This window comes from Aulonocara stuartgranti (genome assembly GCF_965226115.1).
Source record: "Aulonocara stuartgranti genome assembly, chromosome: 11".
Lineage (NCBI taxonomy): Eukaryota > Metazoa > Chordata > Actinopteri > Cichliformes > Cichlidae > Aulonocara > Aulonocara stuartgranti.
In genome coordinates, this window is record NC_138947.1 from 39,262,523 (window position 1) to 39,285,320 (window position 22,798).

The 22,798-nt window shown below is 44.3% G+C and overlaps 1 long non-coding RNA gene across 1 annotated transcript; it reads left to right on the top strand.

Annotated features, from left to right (window-relative positions):
- The first annotated feature begins 18,699 nt into the window (after positions 1-18,699).
- On the top strand, positions 18,700-22,262 carry LOC309717854. The gene is made up of 6 exons (XR_014279832.1): positions 18,700-19,309; positions 20,147-20,386; positions 20,484-20,595; positions 20,914-21,002; positions 21,115-21,279; positions 21,443-22,262. It is a non-coding gene; the product is annotated as an uncharacterized lncRNA (long non-coding RNA).
- Positions 22,263-22,798: the final 536 nt, after the last annotated feature.

Below are 22,798 nucleotides of genomic sequence, written 5' to 3' on the forward strand. Positions count from 1 at the left end.
TGTTCAGTGACCTCCTGTCTTCAGTGATGGTTCCAGCTCTGCTGGTATCTCTGCCACTAATGCTGCCTCCCAACAGACAACAGCAGAGTAGATGGCACTTGTTACCACAGACTACTGGAAGATCTTATTATTAGCAATTATTCTAACATCTTTCTGTACACATTCAAAGATCTGAGCTTCCTAGAAAGTGGAATCTGCTCATTTGCTCATTTCCAGTGTTTTTTTATTCTGTGGATTGCTCCTTTGCATATAGTTAGGGCTGGACCAGGTGACCCTGAATCCTCCCTTAGTTATGCTGCAATAGGTGTAGGCTGCCGGGGGATTCCCATGATGCATTGAGTTTTTCCTTTCCAGTCACCTTTCTCACTCACTATGTGTTAACAGACCTCTCTGCATTGAATCATATCTGTTATTAACCTCTGTCTCTCTTCCACAGCATGTCTTTATCCTGTCTTCCTTCTCTCACCCCAACCAATCACAGCAGATGGCCCCGCCCCTCCCTGAGCCTGGTTCTGCCGGAGGTTTCTTCCTGTTAAAAGGGAGTTTTTCCTTCCCACTGTCGCCAAAGTGATGATTGTTGGGTTTTTCTCTGTATCTATGAAGCGCCTTGAGGCGACTTTTGTTGTGATTTGGCGCTATATAAATAAAATTGAATTGAATTGAATCCTTTGTAAGCCCAACACAAGAATATCCAGAGTTGGGGCCAGGAAGCAGAGTTGCAGTCTTACACCCCTCTCTGGCATGGGAACTGTAAAAGCCCTCTATGTCTCATGATTTCTTAATAAGATTTAATTTTACAAAAATAGACTGCTGGTCATTGTTTCGGTAAATTCATCTTTTATTCCTTATTTGCTTTTGAGCTTTTCTTTTATTTAGTTCTTGAATTAAATTCATCTAGTTTTTGTTTATATAGTGCCAAATCACAACAACAGTGACCTCATGGCATCTAGTATTGTACCCCAGCTATCAAACGACCCCCTTTGAGCACTTGAGGACAGTGGGAAGGAAAAGCTCAGTTTTAACAGGCAGAAAGCTCCAGTAGGACCAGGTTTAGAGAGGGGTGGGGCTATCTGCTGCCACCGGTTGGGTCAGGTCAGGTTAAATGATGCAGTGGATGATGATGTGGTAAGCTCACTGTTAATACAGGAACCTCTGAGGGATCACATATTTTACACAGAGCTGATGTCCCCATTCATCGGCCTTCACAGTCATCAGATGTCAGCTTAGTTTCACATTTCTTACCATTTTGTACCAGAATCAGATCAAACGAGGGAATATAATTTAAAAGAATGATGTTTCTCCCACCAATGAGCACTAGAACTGTTCCAGTAATTGTTTCGAAATAAAGTCAGATGCTTGCAAATTTTCTGACAATGAAGGACAAACCTACTCATCAGCAAATCCTCTTTAAAAAGGCAAAGTTATTAAAAACACAAGTAAGCAAACAGCATATTGTGTTTGTCTTTTGATACTGTGCTTGCGTGCACTGCTTCCAGAGCAGCTACGGAGAGAAGTCAGTTTTTCTTGTGAATGTTGTGATGTATCTAACCTTCACATGGAGGATTTCCTGCTTGCCAACAGCCTGATGAAAGGGTGTTGTCAGTGAGTAATATTCTGTCCATTGTTACGTCAATACAGGGGTATCTGTGAAGGACGAATCTCCGCCCTCAGCCTTTATCAAACAACACTGTGTGCCTTTGAGGTGAATGTTATCACACAAAGAAGAACACAATGGTGTCTGTAGCAGCACCGGAGAACGTATGGTTGACTTATTTACTTACATATTATTATAGCTGCTGTGGGCTGAGGATATATGTGGAAATTTAAAATAGTTTCTATTTCCAGAGAAACATTAAGACTGAGTTGCCATAACCGTGAAAGGATAATCGTAGGTTGTCAAGCTAAATTCTTGTCAGAGGGATTTCTGATGCAGTGTGTGGCTAATTTAGACTCTGACAAGACCCAGAGATAATATGAGTAAATGGAACAATGGAATAATTCAAAATGGGAAAAGGACTCTAGCGTGAAAAGGGAAAAGTCAAACTTTAAAATTGACAGAGAAATCCCAGGTTCATTTCTAAAACTTGTACCAAACGTTTAAAGGTTATTCGGCGTTTTCCCTCGAACTAAAATTAACCTCATTTGCTTATCAGTTTCTAAACGTTGATCAGTTTTCTTTTTTTCTTCACCTGTTTATTTGTTCACTTCTAGGTGTTACAGTATGTGTGTAGTAGGGGAGGTCTAACGGGGAGAAAAAAAGCCAGGACAGAGAAAATACGAGGAAAATGTAAAAAAATGACAGAGAACAAATATATAAAAGCACAATGTATGGCTGACTGCTGCACCTGTAAGAAGAAACACAGAAGGAAAGAAAAACCCACACAGCACCTGGAACAGAAACACCAATGACACAGACAGACAGAGAATGATGGGATGGACAGTTTGAGCAAAGACAATTTTAAGCATAGACACAAGTTCATGTTAGAGTCCAAGGAGCATCAGAATGAGCATGAACAGCAGGGGTAATTTAGTGGTGCAGTGCAGATATTTCAGTGCAAATTACTTTTTGTGCAAGTCTGAGTTGAGCATGGTGAAAGCTTTGGGGAAGAAGCTGTCCCTGAGTCTGTTTGTTCTGGCCTGTATGGCTCTGAAGCACCTGCCAGACGGCAGTAGGTTACAAAGATGGTAGCCGGGGTGGGTAGTGTCCTTCAAGATGTTTCTGGCCCTGCTGAGACAACAGGAGTTATAGATGGCAGACAAGGAGGACAGGTGGCAGCTGATGATTCTTTGTGCAGTGTTTGCCACCCTCTGCAGTCTCTTCCTGTCTGCCTCCATGCAGCTGGCGTGCAGCACTGTCACTGCATAGGTCAGCAGGCTCTCGATGGTGGATCTGTAGAAGGTCACCAGCAGTGGGGTGTTTAGTTGCTCCTGCCTGAGCACCCTTAGGAAGTGTAGCCTCTGCTGGGCCTTCTTGACTAGTGCCGTTGTGTTAGCTGATGGGATAAAGTCACTGTTGATGTGCAAGGGGGCAGGGGGAGCTCTGTTCCGCCTGAAGTCCAGGATGAGTTCTTGGTGATGTTAAGAACCAGGTTGTTTAGTGCACGCCATTCTCCCAGTTTCATCACCTCATCTCTCTAAGCCACCTCATTTCCCCCTGTGATCAGCCCCACCAACGTTGTGCCATCAGCAAATCTTACAATGATGTTGTCATGGTCCTCGTGCCTCTCTGCTGGCTCATATTGGCCACAGGTTTTGTTCATGTTTTTATCCCTCTCCCTCTCTCCTGCTGGTGTAACTGACCCAGAGTTTGGGCCGGTAAAACAGATTAAATGTTCCTGCAAAACAGGGAAATGATGAGACAGAGACGACTGGTGAAGTTTCTCTTTGCCTCGCTTCTGCCATATTTATACAATCACATGTATTTTGATTGCAACAACATTCTCCATATCCAACAGAAATAAGAATACAACCGTCTGTATGTTCAAGCTGCAATACCACGATCTTTACATGGAAAGCAAAAATACTTCATGTGTAGCGACCTTTAAATCAGCTACTCAGCTATTCTCTCTGAATGACAATTCAAACAATATGAAATGCATGTTCAAATACATTTTACCTCTATTTAACTTTTAACCCAAATACCTATGTATTCTGATTGTTTTAACAATCATACCAGTGCTTGGTCTTAAACCAATTTAGCTTAGTAGCTCACAAATACATGAAGGAGGCATGTGTATGCTGGCAGGCTTAGCCTTAGCTTTAACATTCTCAAAATCACTTTTCAGAACCAGTAAACAGTCGTTCTTCACTGCAAATAACAGGGTTTACCCACTGATTTATACCCCACATTTAGCTTTGTTTCTTATCAATAATTTACAACGTTTTAATATAGTTTTACCGGTTACTAACCTGCAAAACAGGGAAATGATGAGACAGAGACGACTGGTGAAGTTTCTCTTTGCCTCGCTTCTGCCATATTGGAGAGGAGGACCTATGACCTCGCTATTCTGTCTCACTGAGCAATGCGCCACCCGGAGGCCGGGGGATTGTACTGTGGAGTTTGGATTCCCTTCCCTTCACCCCCTGGAGCCCTGAAGAGAGGTGAGGACCCAGTTTCACCCACTGGGGTTGGTTGACCTAACGTCCTTTATCCAAGAGCAGGTGGGTAGTGGGAGCCCCAGATTGGTTAACTCGGTATATCAAAATGTCCATATTATTGCATTAAAGGCTGAGCTGAAGTCAATGAAGAGCATTCTGACATAGCTCCCCTGTTGCTCCAGGTGGCTCAGTGTGGAGAGCACTGGCTATGGCGTCTTTGGTGGATCTGTTAGTCCGATATGTAAATTGGTGTGGGGCCAGAGCAGGGGGGAGATGGGTTCTGATGTCCCCCAGAACCAGTTTCTCAAAGCACTTGGTGATGACAGGGGTTAGTGCAACTGGACAGAAGTCATTGAGAATGGTGACCTTTTGGGGATGGGGATGATTATGGCAGATTTCAAGCAGGGTGGAATGACGGCTCGTTCCAGAGACACGTTGAAGATGTCAGAGAAGACCTGTGCTAGCTGCTTGGCGCATGCTTTGAGGACCTTCCCAGGTACTCCATCAGGACCTGCAGCCTTCCTGGGGTTCACTGCACAGAGTACACAACTCATACCCTGTGCCTCAAGAGTAAGTGTGGGGTTATTAGAAGCTAGTGTGGGTTGTGGTGGTCATTGGAATGGTGTGCCTGAGTGTTGTGTATGAGACTCAAAGTGGGCAAAAAAGCTGTTCAGCTCCTCTGCTAGCCCTCTGTCTGAGTCCCCATAGTGTCACAGGACATCCTTTGTATAATAGTCAGTATGCCCTGCCACACATGTCCGGGGTCATTGAGATGTTCCTCTATTCTCCTCTTGTTTTCTGCTTTGGCGGTCCTGATGCTGTACATGGCTGTACAATGCTCTGTCACCTGACCTGAAGGTTGTATCATGAGCTCGGAAGAGCATACTGACCTGGCTCGTCATCCAGGGTTTCTGGTTTGGAAACACCCGGATGCTCTTTTCCACAGTGACCTTCCCAGTACAGTACTTGATGTAAGACAGCACCTATCTGTGAATGTTGCCAGATCTTCATTGTAGAAGGCATCCCACTGTGTGGAATCAGTCAAGCAGTCAGTGGAGGACGGCCCCAGGTGGTGATGGTCCTCTTTATGGGCTTTGTTTGCTGGCTGACAGGGGTGTATGCTGGAGTGAGGAGCAGAGAGAGGTGGTCTGACTGGCCCAGATGGGGGAAGGGTACTGTTTTGGAGGAAGGAAGGTTCAGGGTTTCAGTAGTCATCATCATGGGCTCATCCGATTAGAATGAGAATAAGCAGTCATCATTTGCAGGTTTTGTCGTTTTATTGTATAACAGGTAAAGGAAAGAAAGACACACATGGACTGCTCTCTCTAAAAAGGACAAAGTATGATTTAAGTAACTCAAAATGATACATGAACTCAGGAGACTCAAAGAGAAACTCACCTCAGCTGCCGCCCCATGTGGGAGTGAAGAAAGAGTGAGGGGTAGGTGAGTGCAGTCCTTATATAACAAGTGACAGGTGAGTGCAATTAAGGCCAAGCACCACACCCAATCAAAGGTGAGGAAAAGAAACAAGGTGCATCTGGTGAAGTGAATGTGCTGAAAGGTGAGCCTTTACAACAGGTACGTCTCTGTAAGCCTGCTTGATGTTGGAATACACATGATCCAGAGTGTTTGTTTACGTTGCGTTTATGTTAACGTGCAGTGCTATATAGACTGCTATGATTATTACAGCACTTAGCTCTGTGGGCAAGAAAAAGGGTCTGCACCGTCATGAACTCCAGGTCAGGAGATCAATGTCTGTCTCCCCCCCACCCGTTCGTCCTGGACTCACTGTTCCTGTCCCATCTGTGTAGCATGCAGCCTGCTAACATCCAGTAGTGTTGGTAGACGAACATACAACACATTATAAACACACAAAAAGGCACAAATAGCACAAGTAGGGACAGCTGCTGTAAGTCGCTGCGCATGTGCGTGTCGCTATCTTGCTCATCCATGAGTAATCCAAAATATGTGTAATCCACCCCATGGATGGAGGGGTCAGCAGTCACAGGTTTCCTGGTCTTCCTGAAGTCCACGATCAGTTCCTTGGTCTTTGCCACGTTGAGCTGCAGATGATTCTGCTCACACCACGTGACAAAGGAATCGACCACAACCTGGTACTCTGTCTCATCATCCCTGCTGATGCATCCAACCACCGCAGAGTCATCAGGAAACTTCTGAAGATGGAGGTCTCTGTGCAGTGGCTGAAGTCTGTGGTGTAGAAAGTGAAGACGAAGGTGGAGAGGACGGTCCCTTGTGGTGCCCCTGTGTTACTAATTACTTTGTCAGACACACACTGTGGACCATACTGTGGTCTTCCTGTCAGATAATCAACAATCCAGGACACCAGAGAAGCATCCAACTGCATCACTGTCAGTTTATCACCCAGGAGTGTCGGCCTGATGGTGTTGAAAGTGCTTGAAAAGTCAAAAAACATGACCCTCACAGTGCTCGCCAGCTGGTGCAGGTGGGTGTAGACACGCTTGAGCAGATAGATGATGGCGTGAGACGGGCCTGGTAAGCAAATTGAAGGGGATCCTGATGTGGTCTGACTATGGGTCAGAGCTGGTCCAGGATGAGCCTTTTCAGGGTCTTCATGATGTGGGAGGTCAGTGCCACGAGCCTGTAATCCTGGGGGCCACTGGGACGTGGCATCTTTGGGACAAGGCATGATGTCTTCCACAGCACTGAGACCCTCTGCAGACTCAGACTCAGCACGAACAGTTAATGGAAGAGTCCACAAAGGTGGGGGGCACAGGCCTTAAGGACGTGGGGGCTCACCCCATCGGGTCCAGCAGACCTGCCTCAGTGGAGTCTCCTCATTTGCATCTGAACCTGGTCTTGAGTGAAGGTGATGGGTGGGGGAGGGGTGTCAGGACTCTCACAGGAGGCAACAGCGCCATGTGAAGAGAGAGGGAGGCACAGTGGTGTGGCTCTGGATTGGAGGCTGACTACAGGTGAGGTTGTGGGGGTGTGTAGCAGTCACTGCAGTGTCAAATCTGTTGAAGAACAAATTCAACTCCTTAGCTCTGTCCTCAACACCCTCAGCTCCCCTGCTGTTGGTTGGCCCGATTCCAGCGATTGTCTTCATGCCACTCCACACCTCTATCACGCTGTTCTGCTGGAGTTTCCACTCCAGCTTCCTCCTGTAATTGTCCTTCGCCTCTCTGGTATTGTCATTCAATAACACCTGAACCATTTTCACCCCCTCTTTAATGCCCCCTCTGAAGGCCCTCTTCTTATCACTGAGGAGTGCTTTTCAATTCAATTCAATTTTATTTATATAGCGCCAAATCACAACAAAAGTCGCCTCAAGGCGCTTCATAGATACAGAGAAAACCCAACAATCATATGACCCCCTATGAGCAAGCACTTTGGCGACAGTGGGAAGGAAAAACTCCCTTTTAACAGGAAGAAACCTCCAGCAGAACCAGGCTCAGGGAAGGGCGGGGCCATCTGCTGTGATTGGTTGGAGTGAGAGAAGGAAGACAGGATAAAGACATGCTGTGGAAGAGAGACAGAGGTTAATAACAGATATGATTCAAAAGCTTTGCCCTCAACACCCACAGTCACCGTCATGTCGCACTCACCTCCATCATTATAAAGTTATCTGAACGCCCCAACCTAGATCCATTTCAGTTCGCATACTGCTCGACCGATGATGCAGTTTGCCAATCACTTAGCCCTCACACATTGGGATATTAGAGACTCGTGCATTAGAATGCTGTTCATAGACTTCAGTTCAGCTTTCAACACGATCATTCCCCAGCCGATAGCAGTCTTTGATACGGGCGACATGGGCGGTTGCCCAGGGCGGCATCATGGTGGGAGACGACGAGGCTCCAGTTACAGCAGTTAAAGCCATCAGCTGCTCAGTTTAGAGAAAAGAGAAAAGAAGAGGAAGAGAAATTAGCAAAAGATACAGGTATCTTTTGCTAATTACACCTACAGGTATACAGTGGGGCAAAAAAGTATTAAGTCAGCCACCGATTGTGCAAGTTCCCCCACTTAAAATGATGACAGAGGTCAGTAATTTGCACCAGAGGTACACTTCAACTGTGAGAGACAGAATGTGAAAAAAAAAATCCATGAATTCACATGGTAGGATTTGTAAAGAATTTATTCGTAAATTAGGGTGGAAAATAAGTATTTGGTCACCTCACCTCAAACAAGGAAAATCTCTGGCTCTCACAGACCTGTAACGTCTTCTGTAAGAAGCTTTTCTGTCCCCCACTCGTTACCTGTATGAATGGCACCTGTTTGAACTCATCATCTGTATAAAAGACACCTGTCCACAGCCTCAAACAGTCAGACTCCAAACTCCGCCATGGCCAAGACCAAAGAGCTTTCGAAGGACACCAGGAAAAGTATTGTAGACCTGCACCAGACTGGGAAGAGTGAATCTACAATAGGCAAGCAGCTTGGTGTGAAAAAATCAACTGTGGGAGCAATCATCAGAAAATGGAAGACATACAAGACCACTGATAATCTCCCTCCATCTGGGGCTCCACGCAAGATCTCATCCCGTGGGGTCAAAATGATCATGAGAACGGTGAGCAAAGATCCCAGAACCACACGGGGGGACCTGGTGAATGACCTGCAGAGAGCTGGGACCAAAGTAACAAAGGTCACCATCAGTAACACACTACAACGGCAGGGAATCAAATCCCGCAGTGCCAGACGTGTTCCGCTGCTGAAGCCAGTGCATGTCCAGGCCCGTCTGAAGTTTGCCAGAGAGCACATGGATGATACAGCAGAGGATTGGGAGAATGTCATGTGGTCAGATGAAACCAAAGTAGAACTTTTTGGTATAAACTCAACTCGTCGTGTTTGGAGGAAGAAGAATACTGAGTTGCATCCCAAGAACACCATACCTACTGTGAAGCATGGGGGTGGAAACATCATGCTATGGGGCTGTTTTTCTGCCAAGGGGACAGGACGACTGATCCGTGTTAAGGACAGAATGAATGGGGCCATGTATCATGAGATTTTGAGCCAAAACCTCCTTCCATCAGTGAGAACTTTGAAGATGAAACGAGGCTGGGTCTTCCAACATGACAATGATCCAAAACACACCGCCCGGGCAACAAAGGAGTGGCTCCGTAAGAAGCATTTGAAAGTCCTGGAGTGGCCTAGCCAGTCTCCAGACCTCAACCCCATAGAAAATCTGTGGCAGGAGTTGAAAGTCCGTGTTGCTCGGCGACAGCCCCAAAACATCACTGCTCTGGAGAAGATCTGCATGGAGGAATGGGCCAAAATACCAGCTACTGTGTGTGCAAACCTGGTAAAGACCTATAGTAAATGTTTGACCTCTGTTATTGCCAACAAAGGTTATGTTACAAAGTATTGAGTTGTATTTTTGTTATTGACCAAATACTTATTTTCCACCCTGATTTACCAATAAATTCTTTACAAATCCTACCATGTGGATTCATGGATTTTTTTTTCACATTCTGTCTCTCACAGTTGAAGTGTACCTCTGGTGCAAATTACTGACCTCTGTCATCATTTTAGGTGGGGGAACTTGCACAATCGGTGGCTGACTAAATATTTTTTTGCCCCACTGTAATTGATGCTCTTGCTCTTGACGAAGGCGGTTGCACTTTTCCCCTCTCCTCCTCCTCCTCTCCCTTAGCTTCCCTGCTTAGCCTCTTATGTCCTTGTCTAGTCTCGTGTTTTTTGTATTACTTTTCCCTGGAACACTCTCTCACAGTCTCTCACAGTTCTCTAAAACCTAAAAGAGGAATTATGGATTTGATCAACTGGTCCCTAAATGCAATTGACACCCCTTTCTCAATGAGAAGTTTGGGCTTGGGTGAGCCTGAGTGCTGAAGATATCTACCTATTTGGAACCATGATAACAGGGTTCTGGCTGATCGGAGCTGGCTTGGCCCTGACTTACCGAAGAACTAAGGAAGCGGAACCAGCTGTTCAAATCCCCACGAGGCTGCCCGCTGGGATTGAAACGATGGGAAGAGGCGTGAGTTTCTCAAAATGGGCTCATTGAGTGCAGCACGGAGAAGATATTGGAGAGGCTTACGGCTGCCGTGAATACTCAGAATAAGATCTCTGAGTGCAGACTGGATTACATCTTGGGGAGGCTCACTGCGGTCGTGAGTTCTCAGAATCGGCTCTTTGAGCACAAGAATGACAACATCACAGAGCGCAAGTTTGATAACATCATGGAGAAGCTCACGGCTCTCCAACGGGAGATTGAGAGACCAGTGTTGGACTGTTAGAACAGCTTTGCGCCTTTCGGCCTTTCGGCGCCAGCTATGGGCTCAAGGCTGGAGCCGAACAAAAACTCCCTGATAACGACTGTGTTGAGTCTGTTCCTTCCCATTCCATGCAAGGCCACCTGGGTTGGCTGGAAGACTGTTTAGTTAGCCTAGCAGGGCGAAGGACACTGTCTCAGCTGAACTCTGGACACGCACACACATACATATACACTGATACGCACTCACTCATCCCCCCTCCCTTTACAAATGCCTCTGATGCTTGTTCCCTCCTGGGAACACGGCAGGTCTGAGCCCGCGCTGGAATGGTAGCGCTGTGCAGGATGGCTGCTGTGTTTGCTTCGGATGACTCCTCACCCCCCACCCGACCCTGTTGCTGGTCACGTGCTCCATAATGTTGTACTGTGGACATTTATGTGCTTTTTGTGCAGAGGAGTTTTTGTGTTTCCTGTTCTCATGTTGTCCTCCCAGGAGCCCAGCATGAGTAGAGGTCTCTTTTTTTCCTCTTGTACTTTCCCATTGTAGTGTACATTTCAGTGTTTTTGTCTGTAATGCAACCGATCTCCGGCCTGTATCCCCATGTGATGTCTGTGTTGTGTGTGTAAGGTTGGGGGGGGGGGGGGGGGGGGGGGTGTCCTATTTCATTGCAGGGCAACCTACATGTGGCGAATAAAGCATTGATTGATTGATTGATTGATTGATTGATTGATTGATTGAGGTAAGCAGATGTGTCATTGGATAATGGCAGGTCATCCTGAAACAATCAGAATCAGAATCAGAATACTTTATATACTTTATTAATCTCTAAGGAAATGATGTGAGTTACAGCTGGTCCAAGAAGAAACAGTAACAGAGTAAACTATTCAAATAATACAATATATTACAGAACTAGCACTAATACATACAGATCACTCAATTATAAATATCAAGGATTAACAGATGTGATTATAAATAAATATCAAGAATACTACTGAGAAGAATATTCCAGAGTAGAAAAGAGTGTGTGTAAAAAGGATGTAACTATTGCAGTGTTCACAGTGTGTTAGATGGAGGAGTTGTACAGGGAGATGGCCACGGGCAGGAATGACTTCCTGTGTTGTTCTTTGGTGCTTTTTGGTAATCTCAGTCTCTCACTGAGCGTCCTCCTGTGACTGTGCACCAGAGGGAGTGTTCGCCGAGGGCACCAAACAGGCTAGGACCGCCCCTGTCCTCTGCAACTCATTCACAAACTGGATCTGCTGGGGATCAGCACCTCGCTGCGTAACTGGCTGCTGGTTTTCCTGACAGGAAGACAGCAGACAGTACGGGTCGGCAGCAACACCTCCGCACAAGAACACTGAATACAGGGACTCCCCAAGGATGTGTGTTGAGGCCCCTGTTCTTCACCCTGCTGACCCACGACTGCACACCATCACACAGCTTCAACCTTTTCATCAAGTTTGCAGACGACACAATTGTGGTCGGTCGCATCAGCAACAACGATGAGACCTACTACAGGAGTGAAGTTAATCATCTGGCCCTCAGACATCCACCAGGGCATGAAGCAGGTATGGAGGAGATCAAAACTCCAGACATTCAGAGGCCCCCAGAACACAAGAGACCAAGGAAGACCAACAGAGGGGCAGCCGCGCCACTGTCCCAGAAAGAGCTGAGGAGAGCCCCAGATGAGGGGTCACTCAGCAGCCGTGGAGCAGAAGCCAGGGGGGTTGCAGTGACGTGCCCGTGAGCTCTGCCGGCAGCCAGTTGTGACAGAGTGACCGAGCCCCAGGCCCAGAGGCCGAGGGCACCCCACCCCCAAAGTGGCCCGAGCGAGCCCCAGGCTCCAGGCCCTGACAAGCAGCCACCAAGGAGTGAGCTGGTGTGTACCTGGACGCCCACCCCCGGACACAAAGAACGACCAACGCACCGATGTCTGAGGGAGTCTGCCACTGGCAGGGGGAGTGGTGGGGGGAGATAGGCCTCCATACCTTGGAGGACCTGAGATGTCCCCAGAGAGGTGGCGTCTGATACCCAACCTGACATATAGACACAGACATACAGGCACACACAGATACAAACATCCATTCCCACCCTCATGCTCTCATATGCACTCACTCCACACTCAACCAACGTGGAGACAGACATAAAGAGACGCTGTACACACGATCACACTCCCCAAGCGTACTCTAAGACCGCCCCGACTCCGCAGCAGCAGGGAGGCCCCACACTCCAGACCGCAGTCGGACGGCCAACTCCTCCTCCTGGTCCCCCCGCTCCAGCAGGCCGCAGAGAACGGCGGTGTGAGAAGACTCCAAACCTCCCTCCGCCCGTTCATATGTAGTGTTGATGCATGTGTGTTCTAAGGTGCCTTTAAAACCCAGGAGGGCATGGAGCTACCTGCCAGAGAGCAGCAGGTAAGCGCATAGCCCCTCCTGATAATTCAATTCAATTCAATTCAATTTTATTTATATAGCGCCAAATCACAACAAAAGTTGCCTCAAGGCGCTTCATAGATACAGAGAAAAAGCCAACAATCATATGACCCCCTGTAAGCAAGCACTTTGGCGACAGTTGGAAGGAAAAACTCCCTTTTAACAGGAAGAAACCTCCGGCAGAACCAGGCTCAGGGAGGGGCGGAGCCATCTGCTGCGACCGGTTGGGGTGAGAGAAGGGCCCTCAATGTCTACGTGTATTTAAAATTGAGAGGTGGGCAACGACGCCAGGGGTGAGGTGTACACCCTGATGGTCTTTTGGAGTCCGTGTAGCGTGCCCACCCCCAAGATCCTATATGTATGTGTTATGAGAGTGTGAGTAATGTGAGTGTCTAAGTTGTGGGATAAAATGAGGCACAGGCAGCCAGAAGGGGACAGAGGGAGGGGGGGGGGGGGGGGGGGGTAGCCTCCCCTGTACCCTGGTGACACATCTTTACCCCAAGGCCTTGCATGTGTGGGTGATTGTGGTGGAGCGGAAAGAGGGAGAAAGCTGGAGATGGGGAGGGAAGGAAGGGAAGGGCAAGTGACCCCTCCCCTGGGCCAGCTCCCCCCCCCCCCCCCCCCCGACCCCAGTAAGCACCCCCATACTCTGCAACCCGCCAGGGAAAGGGGGCCCAGAACAGCAGCACCGCCCGGCCCCACAGAGCCTGGGACAGCCCACCTGATCCCACCACAGAGAAAACTGCACCCACCCGGTCATCCACTCATCTTCCCGACTACACAAGACAATAGACGCCCAGGCTGAGATCTTCCTCCACCTCTCCTGTATCTCCCCCTCCTGCAGAGTGAGTTCCTGAAGAGAGGAGAGCTCCTGCAAGGTGTAACAACCTCCCCCACCAGTTCAAGAGCCCCCCAGGTGGCTCGATGCACTGGCGGCACCCTGTGCCAGGGCTGGGCCCCCATACACCCACCCGCCCACAACCCCGGCAACACACCAACCAGGGCCCCAGCCCAGAGACGGAGCACCCCCAGAACCTCACGTAGCCAGGCTACCAGGTCAGTAACCCACGTCCGTCAGCACAGACCCTCCCCTAGCCCCGCTGCACGCAGCCACAAGGAAACCATCACGTAAGAGCAAACAGAGCCCTTAATAGGCCATGACTGCTACCCCGGGTTGAGCCCTCCAAGGAAGATGCTCCTGGGGAACCCCCCGACGCCCTAAGCCTATCCCTACCCCCACACCAATCACAACAGTGAAGGCGGGACCAAACTATGACCCCCCACCCCCACTAGGTGATGGAGCTGATCAAAGGGAGCCCAGAGCAATTGATCTGTTGTGGTGGCAGAGGCTGTATCAAGACTAATGTAATCTAATAGATAATTTCTATATTGGTTAGAATTAAGATTATTTTTATTTTTCCAGTTCATGAGGACTGTTTTCTTGGCTATGCATAGGGCAGTGAAAACCATATGGGCGATATTCTTATCTGAAGTGACATTATCTAAGCTGCCCAACAAACACACTAAGGGGGAAGTTGGAATGTTACATTTCAGACACTTTGATAAGTCTTCACATATCTCGCACCAAAACTTCTGAACTGGTGGACAGAACCAAAGAGCGTGGATATAATTGTCCAGTGAATTGGTTTGGCAGTGTGAGCAGTTGTTGGTAGACGTATAACCCATCTTGAACATCCAATGACCTGTATATTTGTATTGAATTAATTGAAGACTGGGACCGGTAAGGCTGGCTCATCTACTGATTGGATGGTTCCCTGGCTGCCCCAGTCTGCATGCCAAATATTCTTGGGCATGATGCTAAATCCAACTAGCTCTCTCAGCATCCACTGAAGTATGGATGTTTGTGAATGTGAGATAGAAAGCACTTAAGCATAGAAAAAAGTGCTTGTATCAATGTTGTGAATTGGTAAATTAGGCATTTTGTGTAAAGCGCCTTGAGCGCTCCAGGAGAGTAGAGAAGTACGATATAAGAATCAGTCCATTTACCTTTGCAGATCTTGCTTTGTGCACTAGTGCACAGGGATGTTGGAACAGGAAGAGGCCACCCCCAAAGTGTTCCCACAAAGTTGGCAGTATGAAAGTGTCTGAAATGTCTCGGTATGCTGAACTATTCAGAGTTCCTTTCACTGGAACTGAGGGGCCGAATGTCAATAACACCTCCGCACCACATCCTCCTCCATCACTTGGCACAGTGCAGCTGGACACGTGCCGTTCTAATGGCAGCTGCTAAACACAGATTCATCTATCGGATTGCTGAACACCACAGTTAATTTATGTTATAACGGAGCAGGGGCAATCACACAGGTAAGTGTCGGTTTGGATTTTTGTTCCCATCCATCCATTCGCGTCCGCTTATCCTTTTCAGGGTCTCGGGGGGTGCTGGAGCCTATCGCAGCTGGCATTTCAGATTTTTGTTCCCCTTAATCATAAACACCTTCATTTAGAAACTTCATTTTGTGTTTACTTTTGTTATCTTTGTCTAATATTTACATTTGTTTGATGAACTGAAACATTTAAGTGTGACAAATATACAAAAAATGATACCAGGAAGGCAGCAAACACTCGTTACACCACTGCAGAAAGAAGGATTTGTGTGAGATGGCATCATTTTACAGCAGTGGTCCAACCGCTCCATGTGATGGTTTGGCAGACAGTAGGACTCTTAACTTACAAGCATCTACAGAACCTCGCAGTTTTACAGACAAGGGTATAACAGTGGTGTAGAAGATGCATCAAGTGTGCATTTGTTACACCGCTGAAATGATGGGCCAACTTATCTCCCGTGCAACATATTAATTTTTTACAGAAAACTGTAAAGACAGAAAAATGTCCGATTAATCAGTTCTTTCGCTGCGCGAGCCGTACGCTGCCTCTTCACCACTGACACTACTTCTTCTAGTGTGGATAACATTACTTTTTACAAGTAACTTATACAGTTTCATATTCAAATGCACCACTTTTATAAACTGCTTAAATCACAGAAATGCCTCTTACTGTATGCACAAGCACCATAGTGAACTTTCATTACAGTTTTATCTTGTTTTTACTACAGTTTTAATCTATGTATGAACCTGTCTTATTAACTGTATTTATTCAACTCTATCCCTTTCAAATAAACGTTTTTCTTAATATATTTCTACAGCATTCACTCTTAATGACCTAAAAATACAGCAATTTAAATTTTTTCTTATTATGCAAAACATATATCTTGTGGCTTTAACCCAAAATATAACTGCAATGAACTCACAGACTTTCGGTACAGTCTACCACTTGGATGAGCACAGGCTAACAACAGGAGCAACTTGGAAATTAGCTCTCTAGCTTAACATTCGCCACAAACAAGACATTTATCATTAATCGCCACTGCTGTCTGTCACTTTTATAACATCTGTTTTATATTATCAACCACTCAGCTTACCTGTAAAGACGGAAAAATGTCTGATTAATCAATTCTTTCAGCACGTGGGCCATACACTGCCTCTCCTCTACTCACATTACTTCTTCTAGTGTGGCGTCAGCTACAGTGTTGCAAACTCCTCAGTAAGGAAAATCTCGTCATCGCCTAATTTGCATAATTGGTCGCTAATGTAATTAGCGAGAGAGAAATAACATCATGGAAGAGACATAAAGTGAGTAAAAAACATCCTAAATGCATTTAGAGTTTATTTAAAACTACAAATTAAATTTCTTTTAGCAATTATTGTTTTTTTAATGTCACAATTCCAACCACCCGGGCTTGGACCGGCAAAAGTGACCCCGAAGTAGGCACTCTGGTGGAGTTACTTTGTGTGTGTATGTGTGTGTGTGTGTTTATAAGTTACGGTGGCCCCTAGAGACAAAGCACGTACAAACTCCAAAACACATGCAAACTCCAAAACACATGCAAATTCCAAAACACATGCAAACTCCAAAACACGTACAAACTCCAAAACACTTGCAAACTAAAAAACACATGCAAACTCCAAGACACGTACAAACTCCAAAACACTTGCAAACTAAAAAACACATGCAAACTCCAAGACACGTACAAACTCCAAAACACTTGCAAACTAAAAAACACATGCAAACTCCAAAACACGTACAAACTCCAAAACACTTGCAAAATCCAAAACACTTGCAAACTAAAAAACACATGCAAACTAAAAAACACATGCAAACTCAAAAACACATGCAAATTCCTCAAATACTCAAAGCTTCATAGAACTGGAACAAACATTTATTTTTAGCTCCATTCTGCTGCTGATACATACTTTAGGTTTCTGAACATTAAACTTGTTGCTGCCTTTCATAGTGTGTAACTTGAAGGCCCTGAGTACTTTCTCCCACACTGAAAACACTGGAATGATTAAATTATTTGAACATTACCTAATAAGACTGATTCAGGACAGACAATTAGTTATTTTAAACTTTTCTAGCAGTCCTTCACAAACAGGGAACAGTCTGTCTATTCTCTCCATCTGTCAGCTGCTGCTGGCTCTTCCTCCTCCTCTTCCTCACACACTACTGAGTTTGTCCTGGTGGATCATCAGGGGTGCAAAGCCTCACAGATGATGTGCAGCAGTGTGTCCCTCAGTCTGTCCTCACTCTGGACACTTGCAGTTGTCACACATGGAAATCAAATGTGTGATAAGCTGCAGGATTCAAACACAAGTGTAACTTATAAACACATGTTCATACTTTTATTCCACAATCAGAGAGAAAGAAACAGAGAGAGAGTGCAGGACAGACAGACAGGTAAAAGTCTCAGGTGTATACACTGCTACAAAACAGCACAAAAGAAGGAGGATTTAGTGTTTGTGTTATTACGAAACAAGAAGAGTTCCAGATGGTGCAGTGGACACATGTGTGACTCCTGCGATTAAAGCATCTTTCTTTCAGCTTAACGAGTGAACCATCAGCTCGTTCAAACACACGTTAAAGTCCGTTTGGCTCGACACCACCGAACAGAGGCAGCAATATAACATAGCTCACATTAACAGTGCAGTGAATCCTGCTTGTGCCGTGATATTCAGGACTGCAAACTGAGCAGCATCACTGACTTTCAGCTTGTTGTGTTTGTGGATATATGACTGACTTTAATTATCCACAAAATCATCACAATCTCTGTAAGATTAAAGTCAACTATATATATATTTTTTAAAGTAAAGGCTTTAAAACCAAGTTAATTCTGAAAGTACAGACATCACTAATGTCACATAACCTTCCCGACATGTGGCCAACAATAATGGTTTAATGTTCTTCATTAAAAAAATATTTGCGCATAAATAAGTTACATAATATTCAGTACTTACTTCTGAAAGTTTACTCTTCCTCCGCTCCGCTTCCACCGTTTTTTTTCGGCAAAATTATCCACACCACCACCGCACTATGAAGTCTGGGATATGTTGGGCCATGAAGGCTACACCGACCCATCCCTAAAATTCAGGGAAATTAAGGACACATTTGAGGGCCGCATGTAGAGCAGCCTTTGAATTGGGAAAGCCTTCTCTTGTCGCTGTGACGTAATTGGCCTTAAAATGCGGCCTTTAAGGCTGCAAACCCCAAATTGGCACTTCCTGGCTTGTGTAGTTACTAGGTAACAAAAGCTCAACACTGCCCCTAGCGTCCTGGAGCACTTCCGTTGTGTTTTGGAATTTGCATGTGTTTTTGAGTTTGCAAGTGTTTTTGAGTTTGCAAGTGTTTTGGATTTTGCAAGTGTTTTGGAGTTTGTACGTGTTTTGGAGTTTGCATGTGTTTTGGAATTTGCATGTGTTTTGGAGTTTGTACGTGTTTTGGAGTTTGCATGTGTTTTTTAGTTTGCAAGTGTTTTGGAGTTTGCAAGTGTTTTTGAGTTTGCAAGTGTTTTTGAGTTTGCAAGTGTTTTGGATTTTGCAAGTGTTTTGGAGTTTGTACGTGTTTTGGAGTTTGCATGTGTTTTTGAGTTTGCAAGTGTTTTTGAGTTTGCAAGTGTTTTGGAATTTGCATGTGTTTTGGAGTTTGTACGTGTTTTGGAGTTTGCATGTGTTTTGGAGTTTGCAAGTGTTTTGGAGTTTGCAAGTGTTTTGGAATTTGCATGTGTTTTGGAGTTTGTACGTGTTTTGGAGTTTGCATGTGTTTTGGAATTTGCATGTGTTTTGGAGTTTGTACCCCAGATAGCAAGGAGACATTGAACAGATGTTGATTTTCCATCTGAACCATCAGAATCGTCAGGATTGAAATGTCAACACAAAACCAATGTTGAAACAACATTGAAATACTGATGAAACCTTACACTGACATTGAAATAACATTGATTCACTGTTGTTCTGTCATCGTTGATTGTTGATCTATTTATAGTTGACAAGGTGACAACAATCACGTTGAAAAACCATCGATTTATGGTTGAGCGGGAAATTAAAGCTGCTACCACTTGGACTATTCCGCAGCACCCCTATCACATTGGTACATCCCTCCAGGTAACCATTGTCTTGTACAGTACAGCGGGACATTAGATTTACTCTCAGCGGAATTGACCGGAGAAGGCATCAGTTCATGCAGTGCACTGGCCTGCACCACGATTAGTATATGGTAAGAATGAATGACTTTTGTTCTATTCGTTATTTCCACGGTTGTATTTGAATAACAGTAAAAAAAACAAAACAAACTTGTTAATGTAAAGTTTCGGATAAAATGTGGGAGCCCGAAATTGTGTCTACTTTCATCTTACAATCCGGCAACAAATAAATTGCACTGCAAACAAAGTCTATCAACAAAGAAAACATTTTCGTTTCATACTTTTCCGTTATATTCCCTTACAAAGCTAGCTTTAACGCTTTGAGGGTTCCTTTGTTCTTGCTGTCACCTCGGCGCTTGACCCAGACTTTCGCTCTGTAGTTGCTTTTTAGCATAGTACTACAAAAAATTGTAAATCTGTGATATATGATTGATAAACGTAAAGGTAACTGTATAAATGTGTTCAATGACTTTGTTACTTTTAATGATTGGAGAGCACCCGCTTCGAGTCGCACTCAATTCAAACTTTACGTTGCACGCTCACCTAACTTTACGCTGCACGCTCACCTAACTTGCGTTTGCACCTTTTGTCCACACGTAAACTGCGTTTAGCATTTACGTGTGGACGAGGAAGACGGAGAAAACGCAGCGTCAAAGGTGTGCGCCTATTTTGACGCCACACTGTGCGCCATGTTTTTGTCTCGGTGCCATGAATTCCTACAATGGCAGACTTAGACAAAATACTGTTAATTTTATTATCTTCAGTGTTTAAATGCTTACATATACGGGTTTGCTTGTAATTGTTGCCTATATACATTTTAAGCTATTATTTATTATTTAGTTCAATCAATAGATCAAGTTTTGTAGTGACTAGGAAATATATTGTAATTATCTGTTTCCTGTTTATCCTAGACAGGGCAAAAAAGGACTCCAAATTAAAAAAAAGATAAAAATGAAAGACTTGGTGCATTGTGCAGTTTAGCACTGGTGGTACAGAAATAGTCCCTAGATCATGGATAAATGGGGAGAAATTGTCATGGCCTCCATATCCTCCGTGAGACACATTCAGGATCCACGACGCAGTAAAGAGGAGAGTTCATCCTGGTGCAACATGGCTCACCTATGCACCAGTCCGACTTCTAATAAGCCATGGTGGGTATCATCTGGATTGGTGTTGTATAAATGTAACAATAACAAGTTTTTCGTGTCCTAATTTATGTCTGGCCATACATTGTGTTTGTACTTCCAGACACATTTCACGAAGCAGAACGCAGTCTTCAGAAATATCTAAGTGAACACTGTGACACGTCTGACCTTCAGTCCGAAGCTGAAACTCAGACCAGTCATAAAAGAAAGCACAAGTAAAACTTTTTTTATTTCACAAACACATCTTTGATTGCTAAGAATTTATGATCTTGTCTTTTATACATATCTGTGGTGCTTGCATACTGCAATATCACCACATAATATAGTCCAAAAAGTGGAAGCTTGTAAACTTTTTTATAAATGCAAAGCCGTGTACACTTGTGCACTTCAAAAATTCCTTGTATACTGTACCTTCTTGCACATCTCCGTTTCCTGTGTGTGTTGTTATAAATCAAACTGTAACTTTAGGAAAAAATATTCCAAAAGCACATTTGTAATTACTTATGACCGTTTTCAACTTTTTTTTTCTTTAGACCAAATCCCCTGTACACATATAGTGACTCAGAGGATGAGCAGCCCACAAAAAAATGGTTTCCCCAGGCCCCTCGAGTGAAAATACCAGGTAATAAAATACTGTCTAGTGTCTTTGTACATATCTGTGTGTGACACAAGGAAACTTTTGACAAGTTGTCTGTATTCTTAAATACTTAAAAAAAATTATCTTTTTCTGTCAGACCTGACGAGAGCTGTTAACGAACTCCGTGAGGAGGTCAGAGCCATCCGCAATACCGGCTGCAATGAATCGGTAGATGCTGGGGTACTGCCTCTGGATTTGCCCTTGCACAACATTGAGGAGCTAAACAATGCAGAGCCAGTCACAAGAGGCAAATAAGGCAATGGTAAGTATATAAAGGTTATGTACACTTTGTAACTATAAAGTGTAATAGCTGTCAGATGTGATTTAAATACATAACAACGGCCTGTTGATTAAACACACAAGCACTTGCATACACATTTAAGACATGAGACACGCTAATTCCATCTCTTAAAATGTGTCTATAGGTGAGACGCTTTGCCTTGATTGGAGCCTGACGCAGCAGTTAGGGGCAAACTCTATGTCCGAGTTTGTCTTTGCACAAGCAGTGCAGAAATGGCTCCGATACGCCCCAGATCGTTTGGGTGGTGCAGGATGCACATCATGCAAAAAATTACAAACTTCTGTGAATCATATAAACGTAAATAGGAAACTGTCTTTTAATAAAGTATTTAGCAAACGAAACATGCCTATTGACCTTTTTTTGTTTATTTTTTTTCTCTGTTACGTCACATGCAATGCTTTCTTATTTTAGGATAATAATATTGACATGATACATTGTGAGACATTTGGGTTTTTTTTATAAAGGGTGTCCAATTTAAGGAATAAGTACAATTATGTGTTTAGGTGGTTGAAGTATTGATGGAAACATGCAGTAGTTTAGTATTGGTTAAAATACATATAAAGAAAGGTAGATTTCCAGTCATGATTTAACTGTTGTTTTAATAAAAAGCAAATATGCGAAAGAGGTGGAAAATCAACACCATAGCTCAACAGTGTTTCAATATCAGAATCTGACATTGTTTCAATGTCAGCAGTATTAGAAAATATAATGTTGAATCAACGTCAGGTTTCAACATTGATTCAACATCAAAACCTGTCGTTGTTTCAACGTTAAAAAGGTGCAAGAGTGACGTTAGGTCAACGTCACACTTCAACGTTGATTCAATGACACAGCCTGATATTGACTCAACATTGTTTCAATGTTTCCTTGCTATCTGGGACGTGTTTTGGAGTTTGCATGTGTTTTTTAGTTTGCAAGTGTTTTGGAATTTGCATGTGTTTTGGAGTTTGTACGTGTTTTGGAGTTTGCATGTGTTTTTTAGTTTGCAAGTGTTTTGGAATTTGCATGTGTTTTGGAGTTTGTACGTGTTTTGGAATTTGCATGTGTTTTGGAGTTTGTACGTGCTTTGTCTCTAGGGGCCACCGTAATAAGTAGTTTTAAATCTTGTGATCCACAAAACAGTATAAGAGTAAAAGAAGAACTCCCATATGGAAAAGAAATAGAAAAAACTTATAGAAGACTTGCATAAGATGTGGCCTACTTCATTTAATGAATCATATAAGGCTTATATGATTTACTCATGAAAGTGGCCACTTTCTCATTACTTTCATATATTGTTTTACACTGTAAAAAACAATTGTAATATAAAAGTATTTTACAGTTTTGTACTGTTCTTCTAGAATATCATTAAATTCACATCAATAGACTGATTTTACATTTCAAATGTAAATTAACGTAAAATCACTGTAAATGTAATAAAACATAATTTTCTTGTTTTTTAAATGTATCTGTCTGTACATATGCATATTTAGATTAAAAT